Source organism: Thermobia domestica, chromosome 15, assembly GCF_964235325.1.
Source record: "Thermobia domestica chromosome 15, izTheDome1.hap1.1, whole genome shotgun sequence".
Taxonomy (NCBI): Eukaryota; Metazoa; Arthropoda; class Insecta; order Zygentoma; family Lepismatidae; genus Thermobia; species Thermobia domestica.
In genome coordinates this window covers 180,677,593-180,695,832 of record NC_137468.1, presented here as the reverse complement: position 1 = coordinate 180,695,832, position 18,240 = coordinate 180,677,593, and positions in this window count along the sequence as shown.

Here is an 18,240-nt window from a genome sequence, read left to right as displayed (position 1 = left end):
TAGAAGAGACTTTCAAACGGTACTATTTACATGCATTCATCATGTATCTGAAGAGGGGATATCGCAAAAAGGGACTTTTTGTTAAAAATATCCCTTTGTTTGTACTTTCTTCCTCTCTGTTTTAATGCAGAGACCTGAAAAAAATCTGAAAATACTAGGGGAGCACTGTATGTGTGCATGCAATAGTTCAATGTCCTAGGTGCAAAACTAAACCCGCCAATAATAATAATAATAATAATAATAATAATAATAATAATAATAATAATAATAATAATAATAATAATAATAATAATAATAATAACAGGCATAAGAAAAATATTTTTTATGACGTCATCACACTCTGTGTCTCGAAAGGAACGAAACCATACGTTAAGTGTTCTACAATGCCTTTAAACTTGAAAAAACAAAAGAAACATAAGTAAAGAGCTTTATTGGTACTTTTTAATCGAATCATGAAAACACTACTGCGCCGTGAAGTGTAATTGTGTGAACTTTTGATTTAATTTGTTAAATTCAATTTTATTATTTTAACAGAATCATGAACTCTTAAATTTCAACAAGACAGAACTTTTATGCAGTAATGACAATTGAGAAATACATGCTTATTCAAGCTGTCTGTAAATGTACATTATAAATAAAAATTCTGTCCTGTTGAAATTTAAGAGTTCATGATTCTGTTAAAATAGTAAAATTGAATTTAACAAATTAAATCAAAAGTTCACACAATTATACTTATTTCACAGTCACTTTACAGTTACTTCACACTCAGGGGCGGCTCTAGAATATTTTATACCCTCAGGCCGGATTTCCCAATAGGCTCGGTAGGCCCGGGCCTATGGGCGCAAGCTCCCAGGTGGCGCACGGCCGACAGAAAAAATTGAAAAATATCTAGAAATAAAAATAAATAGCCATAACTTAACATATTTTTTGAATTGATTTAAAAAAATCAGCTAATAAAGCATTCTGATTTTGAAGTTCATTGGAACAAATAATTGTTGGTAAAGTTCACCAATCTTTTGTTAATACATTAACGGTATTTTGTAAGCCCACAACCAAGTAAATTCCTCAAAAAACTTGCAATGATAAAATTGCATCGTGGAGTGGTGTTTAAGCAATTAACATATAGGCCTGATTTAATTTTTTATAAAGGTTTTTAGGAAAGTAACTTTAACTAGACTAGGGGGCGGAAAAAATATTGGGCCTAGGGGCGCCAAAATGCTAAATCCGGCTCTGTATACCCTAGGCGAAAAACATATCTTCGCCCCCCATAATTTACTACCCAAACCCAAAATGAAATGAAATATTGTCACTCTTGACATTTTCACCACATCATCATATTCTTACCATTTGCTAAAGCATTAAACAAAATAAAACTTACCTCAAATGCCTCTTTCTATGGTATTAATAAGTAATCTATAAGCCTATTATTATTTTTATTTATTTTTATTTTATTTTATTTTTTTGCTGTGGTATTTGTAATGAAGTTTTACCAATATAACCACAGGTCAACAGGAAACTACAGTTTTATTGTAATGTAAACCATGTCGATGATCATTGTAAATATAAAACAAAAAATGGTTAAGACAAAGAAAAGATGAAGTTTCTTAATTCATTTATAATTATTTTGAATTTGCGTAATTATTCTGTCGAAAGCCGAGTAGCTTTAAAAATGTCCACGTCAGTTGTTATCTGATTATATAAATTCGATGCTGTGTGAAAGAACCTTTGAGTAATCGACAGTCTAGCGAGGGAAAGGTGGAAGAAACAGGTATTTGGTGCTATACGGGTAGAAATGTGAAGGGATAATTATTGAAGTAAGGCTTCAGACCTTAAGTTTCCATGAGACCTTCTACATAAGACTACCTTATATAGAAACTTTAGATCAGTAACATTTCTGCGGGCATCTGGAGTCTGGATATTCAGATAATGCAGGAGATCTTATTTACCCATAGAATGAACAGTGGGAACACGGAAAAGTATTATGGCCAGATAGATGTTCTCCCACTCCACATAGGTGAGGAGTAATCGATCTTGGGGATTTAACTTTTCATTAATTTCCTGCTCCTAAATGTGTAAGACGCTGGCGCAAGTATGTTTAGGCTAATGTTAATAAAGCTCATGTAAAAGAAACCGCCCCTAAATGTTCCGCCCTAGGCAGCCGCCTAAGTTGTCTGTATGGACGAGCTGGCCCTGTTCACACTAATTTGGTGCCTATATATTAGGGTGGGGCGAAAAAATCGAAAGTTGATGAATCGACTTCCGATAGTGCGGTAAACTTGCCTCATGACCTCATAACAACGTCTGTGAGATTTCAACGAAATCGATTAATATCTTGAGGTCCCTTAGAGCTGCCAAAAATTTGAAAATTATTCAAAACAGTTTTTTTTTTTAAATTATTTCATAAAAGTTTTACATTAAGCAACTTCCGACAGCAATTAAAATACACTTTTAATAGTCTTTAGCAACAGTGAAAAATTTCAGCTATATCAATGAATATCTTTAGGTTACTCAGAACTGCCAAAAATGACAAAATTTCACCAAAAACCTACTTATTTGAAAATCTTTATAATATTTTAATTATGCACGTAAAACAAATTCTGATTTTTTTTTTAGATAAATTGCCAATTGTTCACTTGGCAACACTGTACGTAGGAACGAGTAAACTAGTTGGAACTGGTAATTGTTAGCCAGCGGTTGAGAAGAGTGTTGTACGTACAAATCAGAAACAATCAATACGTGGCGTTCAATGTGAGGTTAAAAGTTTTGTTTTTATTTTAGTGCAATTAGATATTAATTATTAAATCAACATTAAAATAAAACGTGTTGATCTGTTCCATTTTCTTTGAACGCAAGCCAAGGAATTGAGGTAAAAAGTTTTGTTATTTTACTCGTAGTACAGTAAGAAATTAAAGTTAACGTCGAAATGGCCTCCTGCAAACCAGTAGACAAGAACGAGTCCGTGACCTCTAGGCCAAAGTCAAGCAAAGTATTGCGGAGCGAAATGGAGTGTCCAATAATTGGACCGCCAAAGGACTTGAATCCTTGCCAACTTTCAACTATCCTCGATGTACTGCGATGTTGCTTAGAAGAGAGGTTCAACATTATAAATGCTGCAGGCAATAAGAAGGACCGAAGTTTTTCTGTTATTGCCGAAACAGTTGCAGTAAAAGTTGCGGAATTGTCCCAAAAGTGTTCCATCCCATTTGTTAGTCACGACAGAGTTATCAAGATGATTAAAGGCTTCCACGTGAAGTATCAGGCACTAAAGAAGAACTACAAATGTGATAATGAGAAACCGCAATATGCCGCTAAACTGGATGAATTCATCAGGGAAGCTGGGAAGAAACTTTTTGACATAGCTGCTTGCAAGTGCAAGGATTTCAAAACCTGCACTTGTGAAAAAATGAAAAAGGTTCCTCCAGTTGAGCAACCCTTCCTTTTGGACCAGAGGACTGCGAGGAAAGGGAAGATTGGCTCCGTGGACAGGAATGAAACTAAAAGGATTCAGCGTCTGAGGCACTAACAGTAAGCGAGCAAACTGACGACCAGCCCTGCTCTTCTGCCAGCACCGCTACAATTACCCGCACGAACAGTCCCACAATACAAAACATATCGTCATCGACATGACAAATGCGCTTCCATCTGGCGAAAACAGCTTTGGCTAGCGACAGGTTCGGCGTTTCGGACCGTGCCACGGCAGCTATTGCCACAAGTGTTCTGCAAGATCTAAAGCTCGTGAAACCAGGTGAAACAGTACTTGAAATCGATAAGAATAAGATTAGAAGAGCGAAGATGAAAGTGAGAGGTTCGCTTCAAGCTGGAAACGACACCAAGGTGAAAGGTCTTTACTTTGACGGAAGGAAAGACAAAACTATATACATTGAGAAAGAAGAGTCTAAGTAATATCTGAGGAGCAAGACCGAAGAGCACATTTCTCTTATCGAGGAGTCAGGATCGAAGTATGTCGGCCACGTTACACCCTCAGCTGATAGCATTTTCAGAAGCATAACTGTTTACACGGCAGATATTGGGGACGATCTGGAACACCTTATCGCTGTAGGTTGTGATGGTACGGCTATCAACACAGGTTTGAAAGGTGGGATCATTCGGCGCCTGGAAGAGAAGCTTAACAGACCCCTTCAGTGGCTTATATGCCTTCTGCACCTAAACGAGCATCCGTTGAGGCACTTGTTTGAGCACTTGGATGGTGCAACCAGAGGTCCACGATCCTATGGGGTGAGATTGGTCAGCAAGTGGAGGGATGTCAGAGCCTGAGAGTAACGACCTTGGAAGCCATAGATTGCGAGCTACCTAATGTCAATGCGAATGACCTTAGCTCTGACCAAAAGTATCTGCTAGAAATTTCTCAAGCAGTGAAATCCGGAGTTCGCAGTGACGATTTGTCAAGGTGTTTTCCAGGGCACCTGTCACACTCCTGATGGCTTACGACAGCCAACCGCATTCTCCGTTTATACATAGCAACAGAGAATCCAACACCTAAGTTGAAGACACTGGCAGAGTTCGTCATGAAGTGCTACGTACCCGGATGGTTCACAACCAAGTGCAATTATTCAATCAAAGACGGAGCCCGTAATCTCTGGAACATCATTCAGACTAGTAGATATTTGCCAATGAACCTGAAGAACGTAGTGGATAAGGTCATCTCTCGAAACGCGTTCTTTGCTCATCCGGAAAACATTATCCTCTCCATGGTGACCGACAACAGGGCGCACATTCGAAAGTTGGGTCTCAGAAGAATTCTGAAAGCAAGGGAGCAAGAGGAGAGTGTCATCAGAGTGTTTGAAGTTCCTAAAATCAATTTTGATTGAACAGATTATATGGATATTATTGACTGGATGAACTTCAAATTTACATCGCCTACAGTCATCCAGAATGTAGAGACAAACTTTATCAAGTCATTGATCCAAAATAAGGAAACAGTTGTGGACTGGGAATTTTCAGCCTTCCCGTGCCACACCCAGGCGGTTGAGCGTTGTGGAAGGTGGTCACAGAAGCGTCCCAAATGGTATGTGGTTCCTAGAGAAGGGACGGATTCATTCGTGCTAAACTGGCTAGTCAGCCACAGTTCCAGAAGTTTGATCACAAATCTGACTACAGTGCAAACTAAAACCTAATGAACAATGAACGTTAAGAACTGAATTGTCAAATAAGTGGATTTTGGTGATTTTTTGGGGGCAGTTCTGAGGAACCTAAAGATATTCATTGACGTAGCTGAATTTTTTTACTGTTGCTAAAGACTATTAAAAGTGAATTCATTATGCTGTCGGACAGTGTTTAATGTAAAACTTTTAAGAAATAAAATTAGTACCAAAAACAGTATTATGAAAATTTGTCAAAAAATTGGGTTTTTGGTTAAATTTTGTCATTTTTTGGCAGTTCTGAGGAACCTAAAGATATTCATTGACGTAGCTGAATTTTTTTACTGTTGCTAAAGACTATTAAAAGTGAATTCATTATGCTGTCGGACAGTGTTTAATGTAAAACTTTTAAGAAATAAAATTAGTACCAAAAACAGTATTATGAAAATTTGTCAAAAAATTGGGTTTTTGGTTAAATTTTGTCATTTTTTGGCAGTTCTGAGGAACCTAAAGATATTTATTGATATATCTGAATTTTTTACTGTTGCTAAAGACTATTAAAAGTGAATTTTAATTGCTGTCGGAAGTTGTTTAATGTAAAACTTTTATGAAATTAAAAAAAATTAAAAAATCGTGTTTTGATTAATTTTCAAATTTTTGGCAGCTCTGAGGAACCTCAAGACATTAACTGATTTCGTTGAAATCTCGCAGACGTTGTTTTGAGGTCATGAGGCAAGTTTACCGCACTATCGGAAGTCGATTCATCAACTTTCGATCTTTTCGGCCCACCCTACTATATATAGGTACTAGAACTTAAAAGGGTTACCAAATTCTATGTCTCCAAACTTAAGGAATTCGAAGACCTGGACATATTACTATAGTAATGTCAACCTCTATTTGTCGCTCCTCATTGTTCATCGAATTTCCGAAAAGTCCTTACTGTTATATTACGTTAAAAATCCTAAATACTCTTCAAGTTTCAAGTTTCTAACTTTTAGAGTTTGTCTTACGCGTTGATCAATCAGTCAGGATTTCCTATATTATCCGTAGAACCGAAGAAGGACTACAGAACATGATTTACAAAATAGTTGACACTGGGATCAGAACAAGAATTGGCATAACGTTACTCAGAGAAGCATTCAACAAGGAAAGATCACTCTTAGCTATAGCAGGTCTAATATTGGACCAAGAAAAATGTTGATCAAGTGTTATATATGGAGTATTGGACTGTATGGTCCAGAAATTTGGATATTACGGAAGTTAGAGAAGAAATATTTTCAGACCTTCGAAAAGTGCTATTGGAGGAAGATGAAGATGAAATAAACATAGAGAGAAAGAAACGAAGATGTTTTAAAAAAAATACGAAAGAAGAGGACGGACGCGTTTAGCTGACATTCCCCGTAAAAAGGCCGATTGGATTAGACACATCTTGAGAAACAAATGGCAAATAACAATTTGATCTTCCAAATGGACAATGCACCACAGCACAATGCTGTGATGTCATTCTTGTCTTCCCACGGTACTAAACTTCTTCCATACCCTGCTTACACACCAGATTTAGCCCCAAGTGATTATCTGACTCTTCCCAACCTTCAAGAATTCTCTTGGTGGGCTTCATTTCGCAAAGAGATCACCTTTAGGAAGTGTTGATTTCCAAAGATATCCTCGAAGATGCAGAGGCGGAACCAGGACGGACTTCTGGGGCGGGGGATTGTAAGGCTGCTACTTAGAGCTACTTTTAAGAGCTCCAAACTCTGGGATGGCTTTATTTATATATAAAATAAGAAAGTTTCCTCTTCCCCGTTCGTCCCTGCGAAGGTGACTATGCCACATGCAACACAATACGGATGGAGCGATGGCAACTCTATATATGAATAAAGAAGGAGCGTTTGTTGAGAAATAGACACAGGTCAGTTTCTTGTATTTCTTTGCTCTTGCAAATTGCACGTACTTTTGATGTGTATCTCGTATATAAAATCTGACATTGTGAAAGTTTTTAAAAAATAGAACTTTATATAGGGTTAATAACATTGTTAATCTTGTGGCATTGCAGATTGTCAATCGATTTCCTCAGTCTATTTTTGTCACACTGGTAGTATATGAGTAATTTAGTGGAGTCATTTTTATCCTAATTATCCTGGTATTTACACTTCATTTTATTTGATCAGTTTAATTTTAAGATTTAGATCATCATGCTTACTTTAATTTAATAATTTCCAGAACATTTATACACATTCTTCAGTTTTGAAAATAATTATGTTGTTCGGAATATAAAGTTGACAATTTTAGTTTCTCGTGTGTTCTTCATTTTGTTAGTAATGCGTACCGACATTAGCATCAATTATATCGAAAACAATCAAATGCCTTTATATAGAAGCATTATTTTCTGTTGTTACTTTTACATCTTTTAATAAAATTCGTCTGAATTCTTGCTTGAAATTTAAACGTCTCGTGAGGCTGCGGTGGCTCAGTGATAGAGCGTTCTCCTCTGGTGCTTGAGGTCAATGTTTTGATGTCACATTACTATACTATAATAATAGCATTGCGATGGAGTTGTTTGCATTGCAACCTCCAGTTCCTCCCTGCTCATCGAATTTTCAAAAAGTTTTCCTTAATAGTATCTTACCTCAAAAATCCTCCATACTCTTAAAGAGTTTGGATTAGGCGTTGATCAGCCAGTCTCGACTTTTTATTTTATCCTTTTAACCGAAGAGTAACTACAGAAGATATTGACAAAATAGTTGACACTGGGAAACCGTACGAAATGGATACCAGCATCGAATAATCGAAAGTCATGACAATATCCTGTGGAAATACGTCATTACAGATCAGAAAAGAACAAAGAGAACTCGAAGAGGTCGACCATATCAAGTAGCTGGGAAATATTTTGACGAAAGACGCTTAGTGCACCAAAGAGATCAGGTCAAAAATTGCCACAGCGAAATAAGTATTGAACAAGAAAGGATCACTCTTAGATAGCAGCAAGGGCAACGATCCCTGGGGGCCGAAGGGGCCCTGGTCCCCCAAAGCTCATGTGGGCCCCCTTACTGTATTTGCAAATTTACAATATTTGGCATAATTTGAATGCAATTTGTTTTAAAATCCTCATATATGCTTTCTGCATCTGAATGGGCCCTCCCAAATTTACAGAGAAATCGGCGCCCTTGGAGAGCAGGCTTAATATTTGACTAAAGAAGAAATAGGTCAAGTCCTATGGATGAAGTATTGAACTTTATGGTTCAGAGTCTTGGGCGTTGCGTAAGTTAGAGAAGACATATTTAGAGAGTTTCGAAATGTGGAGTTGGAGGAAGATGGAGAAGATAAAATGGACAGAGAGGGTAAGAAACGAAGATGCTTTAAAAACTATAGGAAAACAAGAAGACCCTTTTATCTAACACCCTTCGTAGAAAGGCCAATTGGATTTACCTTTTGAAGTAAATGACAAATGGCAATTTCATCCTCCACAGAGACAATGCACCACACCGTGCTAATATTGTGATATCATTCTTGTCTGACCAATTGCCAATTCACATTAAGATATTGACATTCTTCCATACCCTCTATACTTACTACATTTAGCCCCAAGTGACTTTTGGCGGTTCCCAAACCTCAAGAATTCTCTTATATTTTGACAGTAGATCATCTGGTTATTTTCGAATGATACCCCCAAAGATGACTATGTCAAATGATACACAAAAGGGATGAAGCAATGACAACTCCATATTAATACAGAGGTAGGATTTTTTTTTATAAATAGACATATTAATTTTGAATTTTTTCTTGTTGGAAACTAAAACGAAACGCCACGTACTTCAGATGTGCAGCTCCTATATAAAATCTGACATAGTGAAAGTTAGCAAAAAATAGAACTTTAAATTGGGTAAGTGTTATGTTGCAGACTGTCAAATGATTTCCCCAGTCGATTTTTGCATCATTTTGTTAAAATTTTATTTATTTCATCTCCAGGTATTAGTTTAAAAGTTACAAAAGCGAAATAAGACCTTAGGCTGGAAGTTAACTTTGATTTGTTAAATAGTAAATGATTTTCAGAGAAAGGACCTCAAAATTGAAGGATTTAAGCTTACAAGCAAGGTCCACAACGAGGCACACTCAGATCCGACTCAAACTTCGCCCAGAGGACACATAATGGAAAAGAAGAAAAAATGCCAAATTGGAGCTGCCCAATACCAGAAACACCGGAGTTATGCTCCCCAACATAACGCACCACGCGACAATATGATCTAAGGTAAACGTCGCAAGATACCCGTTTATGTCGAAAACGGAAAGGGCGAGAAGCACCGGGATGATATCAAAAAGATACCTGATATGTTATAACAATGTTTTGGCGGCCATCTTGAAAGCCACGATCTTGGATATAGCGTAAGATATTGAAATGAGAAGTGGGATGTGTGATATATCAATGTAAGGTAAAATGCAAAATGAAAATTAATGATGTAATCGCGAAAAACATATGTGTAATGGTGAGGACGTGATGAAGTGTAGAAGAAAAAATGAATTTTTTTAGTTTTACGTCCCGCGGTTATGCCGACCAGGCTAAAGGAGACGGTGATTATGAGAAATGAATGAAATGTTGGAATGATGAAAGTGTAGACGACTCGGGTAAAACAAACGTGTATGCGAAGGACAGAAGACGCCACGGCATTGGGTAACATGCCACGGCAATGGTACGCGACAAGTGAACGTAACAGTGTCTGTACATGGAAGTGTCTCCGCATTGGCGCATTATGTCTTTCAAGGATATTGGGACCCGGCTTGGTACAGTAAAAACCACAGTTGCACCCGCGATACGAGCGTTCGTTCGAAGACTACAGGAACTACAAAGGGCTATCTATTGTGAAACAGCATGAAGGCAGCTCGATCGGGAGAGTAGGTAATATAATATTGGATTGGTTACCAAAAGCAGGATCTACCTGGGATCGAAACTCACTCCTGGGCAACGTTTTGTACGTTTCTTATTCACTTTTCCTGCTGTTTTGTGAGAACAAAGGACATTTCGGCCTACGTTTGTTTAAACAACAGTATTTGAAACAAAGTATGCATGGGTAATAAGGCCCAGCCATGTTCTAGCTGACATTTCTTTACGAATGTTTCTTTTCTTTTGAGCAATGTGCTACACTGTTTTTCGACGGGAGACGCGGTGACTCTGTGGTAGAGCGTCCACCTCTGGTGCTTGGGGTCCCTGGTTCGATCCCATCTCGCGCCGTGTGGACTTTGTGATGGCCAAACACCGTGCTCGTGGGTTTTCTCGGGGTTCTCCCGTTTCCTCCCACTTTCTTCATTCCACCATTTCACTCATCTCTCATCATCACTGTCTCCTTTAGCCTAACCGGCATAACCGTGGGACGTAAAGCTCAAAGATTTCATTTCATTTTTTATTTTTCGACGGTCCCAAACAAAATCACAATATCAGTGAAAGGCAGCACTGCGGAGTCGAGTTCCATGAGTTGTTGGAATCTCCCACGAGAGGGCTAATTTACCACACAGTGAGACTACTCGAATTGTGTTTACGGGTTTCACTGGCACAGATGGAACGAAGTGAGAGTGACAGCAGGTGCTAGCCCGTGAGAAGTGATAGTGTGTTTGTGGCATACGCGAGTCAAAACGCGCAATATTCTGTATAGTGAATGTGTCCGCACTATTGTTCATCTAAAAACGCCAGTGTAGACCTGCAATATGAACCCTCTCAATGTGGTGTTAGTTATGCAAACGGAGATTTCAAAACAAAGGGTACGTTCAATCGACAGAACCGACAGTGGCGGAACGAAAAGCAGCTGAACACATGCTGGAGTTTTTGAACAACTACGATGTAACAGAAGTAAATGTGGATGAGACTCTCGACATTGATGAATACGAACCCGGTCCGGCCCAAACAGGTGAAGAGGATGCCGCGGATAGTGGTGACAGCACGCTGCCTTGGAGTGATTCTTCGCCCGAACCACAGGCAACACCGTTCTCGTCCGACAGTGACTATGAGCCGAATGGAAACGAAGGTAATACAAAATATTATACGCTAGACGACAAAGTTAATATGTTACACTACTGGCTTGACGTAAAAGGCAAAGGGCGTCAAACATTCGCACATCGTTCGTATCGCTCGATGAAACACAGATTCCGCAACTGTCCCTCGGTGAGAACACTGTTTAAATGGAAAGAACAACGCGACAAAGGCTTATTGAAAACAAAACGCGAAGTGTATCGCGAAATCACAGAACATGTGCTCCAACAATTTATAGCTGCGCGACGTGATAACCGCATTGTCCATGACAGTGATCTTAAATTATGGGCAAAGGAGCAGGCTCTGAAGTGTAGTCTCCGTACGTTCAATGCTAGTCACGGATGGATTGGGGCACTCAAACAACAAAACAATATCGTGAGCCGTAAAATCACGTCATATGTCACAATGAAGTATGTACGCGACAAGGAGGATATTGATTTGGTTATTGCTGGGTGGCGTGACGAAACCAAGACCATCATGGAGGGGTTTGAGAATGCAAATATATGGAATGCTGATGAATCCGGTTTTGCGAAAGAGTTGACAAGTGGGCGCACATTAGCCAGAAGAGAATCATTGCACATTCAGGGCTGTGTCCAGTCTGTGCATGCAACGACGCATACGTACACTGTGGTGTCGTTGTTGTCGAAAGCAGGGGTGGTGGCGGATAAACTCTTTGTCATTCTCCAGGAACCCGTAGCTTTAAGTACTAGGGTTCAGGACAATATGTTCGCCGCACCAAATTTAGTGGTATTCTGGACGCCTTCTGGTAAAATGACAAGGGAAGCGTATTCGGTTTTCATCAAAGAATGCGTAATACCACAAGTAGCAGCAGATGCTCCCAACACACAAAGACTTCTGTTGCTAGATTCATATGGACTTTACAAGGACAGAGACACATTTGCAAGGCTACTTCATGAAAGTGGTTTCACCGCCGATCATATTCGCATCCATATTATACCTGAAAAAAACTACTTCGCAGTGCCAACCGTTGGATCTGTATTACTTCCGTATGTATAAACACATGGTACGGCGGATTTCGGAGGCATTGCGTGACCATACCAACGTGAACCTTCACCAGCGAGACACCGTCCTTAAGCTGCATTCACTGGTACACAACCAATTTTGTTGTCCACGATTTCATATGACACATCAATGCGGGTGGAAACTAGCTGGATTAGCAGAGGACGTTGCTTTCCAGTACAACACAACTGACTTTTGTTTCAATCTACGACAGCGTGAATGTTGTAAAGACGAGTGCCCAGAACGTTCTGTGATCAAATGTGCTTGGTGTTTGCGGGAGCTGTGTGTCACCCATTTCTTTACTCACTACCACTACTGCCGAGATTTTCAACAATAGATACAATCTTATCTATGTATATATATCTGTGTGCGTATGTAGCATTCCAACTCAAATGTATATGTTTCTCTCTATGTGTGTGCGTGTATGTTTCTTTGTCGCATCATCCATGTGTTCTGGGTTCCTTTGGCCGTTTCTGTTTCATCGCGTTAACAACATAACTTCAGCTGTTTTTCCATACTCTGCTCGCATGAATTCCTCTTCACGTTAATACCATGCTCGATACGTTATTAGAGTTTGGGCATTGGTTTCAGTTTCTAATTCTACCCGACATCGATCTTTCACAAGACATCCTTCACGTTTCAATACCTTACGATATATTCACGATAACGGCTTTCAAGATGGCAGCCAAGTCTGTGTTATACCATATCAGGTATCTTGGTATCATCTCGGTAGTTCTCGTCCTTTCCGATTTCGACCTAAACGGGTATCTTGCGACGTTTACTTTATATCATATTGCCGCGTGGTGCGTTATGTTGGGGAGCATAACTCCGGTGTTTCTGGTATTGGGCAGCTCCAATTTGGCATTTTTTTCTTCTTTTTCATTATGTGTCCTCTGGGCGAAGTTTGAGTCGGATCTGAGTGTGCCTCGTTGTGGACCTTGCTTGTTAGACGCATAGGTTATAATTAAGTAACGATAATTTTATCCTGCTCATATTGATAGTCACTAATTATCCTACTTGGTCAATTCAAATCTCAGATTCAGAAGATCGCCTTGTTTACTATAATTTAACAATTTCCAGAATATTTATACATGGCTCTTTAGTTTTGATAATAATTTTGATGTGCAGAATATAAACAAAGATAATTTTAGTATCTCGTGTTTTCTTCCTTTTGTTAATAATGACAACGGACATCTATAGTCAATTATATATAAACAACCAAATGCCTTTATGTGGGAGCGTTATTTTGTGCTGTTCCTTATATACCTTTTACAAAGAAATCGTCTGATAAATTCTTGCTTGAAATTTTAACGTCTCCTGAGGTTGCTGTGGCTCAGTAATAGAGTGTTCTCGTCTGGTGCATGGGGTCTCTGTTTTGATGCCAGCCCGAACCAACTAAATTTCATAGCAGACAAACACCTTGGGCGTCAATTCTCTCGTTTTATTCCCACTTTTCTACATTCCACCATTATCATTCATATGCTCATCACTGCCCCCCTTAAGATTATTGCAAAATCATGGTGCGTTAAACTTATATATATATAGGGTCGGATCCAGGATTTTGTGAAGGGGTTGCACCAACAGCTACCAGTACATTTGAATTTAATTGGAATTTTTTAAATGCCTTTAGGCATCTGTGGTGTAAATGAGGAAATGCTCTGGAAATGCTAAGTGTCTGTTCTCAGTGAATACTTTTCTTTGAACTTTTAGAAAATTGACTTAAACTATCGATTTTGCAAAACTTCCTTTTGTTTTAAGCCCACACGGAAACATGGCAGCAGAGATTTTCGGAAAGTGTTGCTATTCTAACTGCTAACTTCTCGCTTTAGGTAGAGTATATTTACAACGAAGGCGGGGGGGAGTACACGCACCTTTGCACCTCCCTAAATACGGCCCTATACATATATATGAAGAGAGAGAGAGAGAACTGCGCACTAATGGAATACATTAAGCGCCATTACCCCATATGCACCTTCACACAGAAAAAAAAAAATAATTGAAAATAGAACATGCTAATATTGTCGTGTAGTTGTTTTATATTTTAAAGAAACATAATATCCTACGCACGTTAGCAACATAATTTCGTTCTTCTTGAAAACACATCCAACACACAACGTTTTAATATATTTACTTAAATTATAAGCACCTTCCCACTTTGTCTTTCAACATGAACTGCGCAGTTATTATGGCGCGCACAGCCAACTGTTATATGTTGTAATGTTTCATTCTTTGTTCGCTACCTGTCACTTGCCATTACAAATATCATGTTCTGCGATATCATGGAGAAACTTTGATGCGCGGTATTACCCTCCTGCGCGGTATTCACCCACTTTCCTCTATATATCGCCTGGTATGTATACCTCAGTGAATCATGTACCATTTCCATTGCCTTCCAGGAGAAATATAGGAAACACTTAAAACCTGATTATTTTACAAAAAAGTTCCAATACCATATTTAATGTCTCTTGTCTGAAGGGATTTCCAAATGTAGAATACGCTAATTCAATTCTTATATCCTTTCCTTCCCAATTTTTTTCCCTTCAGGGATAAATATTTGTAGAGAAAACATTGTAACACGTTGTTAAGTATTTAAAATGAAATGTATAAATGAAAAAAAATCCATGTTTCCAAGTTTCTTAAAGTTTCAAGTTTCTAACTTAAGAGCCTGCCTTACTAAAAGTAATACGAAATTTACCATTTTCTTTTGCTTGATTATTCATCAGTGAAAGGAGATAATGAAATGCAAGTTACCACAATCATAGATAATGCTATTCTACAACAGAAGATATGAACCTGAAGAATGTTCAGTGTTGCCATCCATAGAAATTACAGTGTTGCCAGAAAAACAATTTCCCTAAAATCTAAGTTAAGACAGCGAGTAGAGGAATTAACTCAATTGCATTTGATTACGTATCATGTTGTTTTGGTTTCTTGTGAACTACTTTTTAATTAACATTATTATTTAGTTTTAATAACTGTATGTTAAAACTATTTTGTTTATTACAAACTAAATACAGCTATTATTTAAAAAGTAGTTCACAGGAAACCAAAACAATATGATACGTAACCAAATGCAGTTGAGTTTGTTCCTCTACTCGCTGCCTTAATTTAGATTTTAGGGAAATTGTTTTTCTGGCAACACTGTAATTTCTATGGATGGTAACACTGAACATTCTTCAGGTTCATATTTTCTGTTGTAGAATAGCATTATCTATGATTGTGGTAACTTGCATTTCATTATCTCCTTTCACTGATGAATAAACAAGCAAAAGAAAAATGGTAAATTTCGTATTATTTTTAGTAAGGCAGGCTCTTAAAGAGTTTGACTTAGGTGTTGCACAGTTATTTAGGGCTTCTTGTTTTATCCATAGAACTTAAGAAGGACTACAGAAGATGATTTACAAATTATTGACACAAGGAAACTATTAGGAGTAGAAATCATCATCGAAAAATCTAAAGTTATGAGAATATGCCGTGGAAACGCGTCGTTGCTAGTCAAAGTACAACAAAGAGAACTTCAAGATGTCGATCATTTCAAGTATATGTGAAGTAGTTTGACGAGAGACGCTTACTGTGCCAAAGAGATCAGGTCAACGCTTGCCATAGCCACAGGAGCATTCAACAGGAAAGACCACTCTTAAGTGCCAATCGTAATATTAAACGTTGGTTAAGTTCTATATATATGAAGAATGAACTGTATGGTTCAGACTTTGGACTTGCAGAAGTTGGAGAAGAAATATCTAAAGACCTTCAGAAAACTGTTGATCGAGGAAGATATAGAAAGTAAAATGGACGGAGTAGCAAACGAAAATGTTTCAAAACTAGCAGGAGAGAAAAAGATGCTTTTAGCCAGCATTCTTCTTAGAAAGGCCAATTAGACATCCTGCGAAGAAATTGTCTTCTTCGTACTGCTATAGGAGGAAAGGTGGAAAGAAAGCTAGGAAAAGGAAGAAGAAGAAGGAAAAGATAAATGATCGATGATTTGATAATGAAAGAAAATATTAGGAGTTAAAAGAGAAAGCTGAAGATAACCTAATATTAAGATTTAAAAAAAAAATCACTTGTCCCAGGATCTCCAAAAAGGCAGAAAACTGATAATAATAATAATAATAATAATAATAATAATAATAATTATAATAATAATAATAATAATAATAATAATAATAAAATCTTTCCCCACGGTTATTCCAACTAGGCTAAAGGAGACGATGATGATGAGATATGACTGAAATTGTGGAATGAAGAAAGTGGGAAGGAACCGGAGAACCCTGAGGAAAGCCACCCGCATGGTTTTTATCCACCACAAAGCTCATTTGGCGCGAGCTGTCATCGACCCAAGGACTCCATGCACAAGATGTGGACGCTCCACCACTGAGCCACCGCGGCTCCTAGCAATAATAATAATGTAGAGATAAGTAACAAATATTGAGTATTGAGTAAAATATGATTTACTATGGTAATCATATCTTTTGTACAATAAATAATCTATTACAGCTGACGTAACTTTTATGGCGTCTATCGAACAATTACACAGCCAGCTTATTTTCTTTTCATGGAATTTGTCTCCGGTCCATCTTCTTCCATCAGAAACTCGTGAAGCCTCTGGGTAAAACTGGAGATTAAAGGCGGTAGAAGTGTGTTGTCTACAGTACTTCCGAGGACTGCTGTAAGGTTTCTAATCAGCAAAAGTGATAACCTCTTCCAGCAATATTAATACAAATATGAGCTCCCTAGCCTCAGTACCTTCCAATGCGGGGTCTTCGGGGATGTAAGTTATGCCACTGCATGCAAGGTTAAAAGAGTGTAGAAACTTGTATTCATATTGTGGTTGTAACTATTGACCTGTCCCGAATTGACTTTTATTTTAGATTTGGCAATAAGTTCTGCATTCTATCTATAAACGACAAAATTTTCGGTGTGTCACGCTAATTCTTGTTACTAAACATTCACGCTAATAAATGTTGTTGTCTGCTTGATGGTAATAAATGTCGCTGCTTGTTTGACGCTAATAAATGTCGCTGTCTGCTTGACGCTAATAAATGTCGCTGTCTCCTTGACGCTAATAAATGTCGCTGCCTCCTTGACGCTAATAAACATCGCTACCTTATTGAGGCTAATAAATGTCGTTGCCTCCTTGACGCTAATAAATATCGCTGCCTCCTTAACGCTAATAAATATCGCTACCTTCTTGACGCTAATAAATGTCGGTGCTTCCTTGACGCTAACAAATATCGCCACTTTATTGACGCTAATAAATGTAGCTGCCTTCTTGACGCTAATAAATATCGCTACCTTCTTGACTCTTATAAATGTCGCTGCCTCTTTGACGGTAATAAATATCGCTGCCTTCTTGACGCTAATAAAAATATCGTCGCCTTCTTGACGCTAATAAATGTCGCTGTCTCCTTGACGCTAATAAATGTCTCTGTTTGCTTGACCTTAATAAATATACCTACCTTCTTGACACTAATAAATGTCGCTATGGTCCAGCTAATTTGCGGAATTAAAAGCATTGTGACTGTTTAATTGCAACTTACAAACTCTATTGTTGGGCCATTCCACATGAAATCAACCAATCAAAGTGGCTCATGTGTTTTAGATTTTCTTCAAATTTTGTACAAATGACCAAGTATACCGATTTTTCTGGAGTTTCGTTTGTTATAGAACAACAAGGAGTGTGCGGCGATTTTAGTACATAGAGTTGGTAACTGTGCCGAATTTAACCCCCCTCCACGTACGGCGCTAATTCTATGAAAACTCAAATGGCGTCTCGTTTGGAAAACTAGTGTCGCGAAGAAGTCCACTCAGTTACTCGATTTCTGTGGGCGAAACATGTAATCACTGCCGATATTCACCTCCAGCTGGTAGAGGTTTACGGAGAGACTGTAATGTCTCGTCAGTATGTCGCAGAATAGTGTCGAGAGTTTGCGAAGTTGAAAAACGTCGCTTACGAAGAGCACACTGGCTGACACAGCACAGCTTCAACAATTTGAACACAGTTTGCTTCTTCCGTACAGTCCGGACCTAGCTCCAAGCGATTTTCACCTGTTATCGCACTCGAATGATCACCTACGAAGCCGTCTTTTCGCTTCAGACGAGGAGGTG